At 37.4% G+C, this 2,489-nt stretch overlaps 1 protein-coding gene across 4 annotated transcripts in view; it reads left to right on the top strand.

Annotated features, from left to right (window-relative positions):
- zdhhc7 (zinc finger DHHC-type palmitoyltransferase 7) overlaps nt 1-1,660 on the top strand; it is a 23,257-nt gene extending 21,597 nt beyond the window's left edge. For all 4 annotated transcript variants that reach the window (XM_061667651.1, XM_061667661.1, XM_061667678.1 and 1 more), the window contains one exon: nt 1-1,660. This exon is cut by the window's left edge and continues 808 nt beyond it. The gene's annotated coding sequence lies outside the window, so the exon portion shown is untranslated.
- Nucleotides 1,661-2,489: the final 829 nt, after the last annotated feature.

Below are 2,489 nucleotides of genomic sequence, written 5' to 3'. Positions count from 1 at the left end.
ATGTATCTATCATCGCACATATGACTCACTGGAGGCAATTTTTTGGGAGTCAAGTTTCATCTTACCTGAGCTGGGTTTGGCTTTATACATGCTGCTCTATTTTATATGACAATGACTCAGAAGATCAGGATCCCTAGCTGCTGTCAAAGTGGCTCCCTCTTGTGGAAACCACAAAGCTTCAAATGTGTGGAGAACAGTTGACAACATTTTACAAAGCCTCGCAAGCTCCCTGCGACAGCCAACTTTTGGAACCCAATGGTTTTGCATGCTGCTCGGCTATCATGTGACGTGATGTCGTGGAGGAGAATCCACAAGCACAGAGTGGTTGGCAAGAGCCGCGCTGTTACATTGCGAAACTGCTTCGCACATTCAACGAGCCAACTCTTCCATTAGTTCACAAATATAAGGCCTAATGAAACAAGCAAACCTTTTCCAGTGTTTTTAGAACACGAACTGTAATGCCTTTCAATGTCATCCAATCAAGTGAATTCCTCCACAAAACTGATAGTTTTCCTCACGTTATTTGTTGCTGCATTAGGGCATAGGAGGTCGTTTTGTTTTTTTGCACTGGATAAGTATGGCTTGAATTCAGATTTTAAAGTCACTCATAGTATTGTCACATAACCAGAAGTCACTTTCTCTCCATGTGCGGGACTTGTTCTCTTCTGTGGTCGGCAGGGGAAGGACTCTTTCTTCCTCACTGTTTACAGTATAAATGGTTTGCAATATGGATGCTACTCAACGAATGTAAAACGGCACACAGAACAAACTGCTATCAGGGGAGTTTTATTAACACAGACCTCATTTCTCTTACTGTGCTCGTAACCATTTTGTTGTGATTAAATGCAGTCATGTTTTTAACTATCAATATTTTGCAATTGTTAATGACATCACTTAAAAGTAACAGGCTGAAAGTGGTGAAAGGCCAGCTGAACATGTGGATAGTCTATGAATCCACGGTCGATTTATCGCTGCAAGATGGATTATGTTTAACATCTAAACCACAGTGGGGCCAGTGGCCCCCCAAGAGTATATGATTTGGCCCACCATGCAATTCTGAAAACAATTACAATCTCACAGGAACTGTGATAAAAAGCTACAAAGCATTCAACTCATCAATGCTCATGAGTCACAATAGGAAAAAGGTCTCCCCCCCCCCCCCCCCCCCCAAATCTACACATATATTTGTATCTGTATTTGTAAACTCTCACAATGTCCAATGAAACAACTGCAATAGAAGTGGATGTAGGAACAAATTGTCTATCTTATATTGAGCTTGTTATTGATGGTAACATAGTTTTGGCTGGGAATAAACGTGGCTGTATAAAGTAGGAGTGCTGTGTGATGACTTTACACTGATGATGTAAACATCATAAATCGTGGTTTCCTTTACAGGGTTAGCAGAAGCCACAAGGCATTTTTCTTTATCGGTGATTGTATTTTTAATCCCTGCATTACATTACAGTGACATCACTGGGTTGTGTAACCCGGACACCACGCCGAATAAAGTTTAGTTTCCTGTTCTACTGAGAGATTGTACCCTCAAAGTCTAGACCTACGGCTTGTATTAGAGTATAAAGGTTTTCATGATCATGGCATAAATGGAATATTCTGAGGTTGTTATATATAATGTCATCTTAAATGTCATAAACATATTTAAATGAGGACACCCAAGTGTTGTTTGAGTTTTCATGTAATGAACCCGGCACAAAATTTAAATTATTTTTTTGTTGTTGTAGTATTTTATTCAGTCACCATAAAGTAAAATATACAATACACTAACAATAGTCATGTAATAAGTGGTGGCAGAACTAGCACAGGCAGAAGTGAAAAGGTTATTTAAGCCTAGCCTACTTTTTAACAATAATGACAACATGTAGTAATTAACATCTATTGAAGCTACCATCTTACAAAATGTGAGGGGGGGAAAAGCAGAGCAGGCAATTCATTAATATTTAGAATCTTCAATAACAACTTTGTAAGTATTTTGGAAACTGGAAAAGAATCACAAATGTATACTTTCATAATTCGAAGCTTTCATTCCAACCACAGAAACACTTGTCCTTTAGATTCCTTTTACAGCTTTTTGTACAGAGAACTTACAAATACCTCTTAAATCTTATTGAGACGTTGAGACTTGAGACGAATTGAAAATAACCAATAAGCATGGAAGCAATTGCGTTTTGGCTCTGAAAATGATTTGCATTATTTTGTAATAGTATAACTTACAAGTCTTTTAACTTCATAACATTTGAAAACATTAAGCAAACAAACAACACTAAGAAAAAGTGGGTCATTGTGACCATAATCTGTCACTAATAATATACACATATCGCTCGTTTTCACAGAAACAATTGCGTTTATTATTGTCAACTCTACATAACAGGACAAATAAATAGAGAACATTCAAAGAGTTGTAAATTATATGTAAGGCCTTTTAAAAGCTCTCTCTTTTATTTTGTCCTATTCAGCTGTTAGGTCAAACAAAA

This window comes from Phycodurus eques, chromosome 2 (genome assembly GCF_024500275.1).
Source record: "Phycodurus eques isolate BA_2022a chromosome 2, UOR_Pequ_1.1, whole genome shotgun sequence".
In the NCBI taxonomy this organism is placed as follows: Eukaryota; Metazoa; Chordata; class Actinopteri; order Syngnathiformes; family Syngnathidae; genus Phycodurus; species Phycodurus eques.
This window is presented reverse-complemented; position numbering and strand designations above follow the sequence as displayed.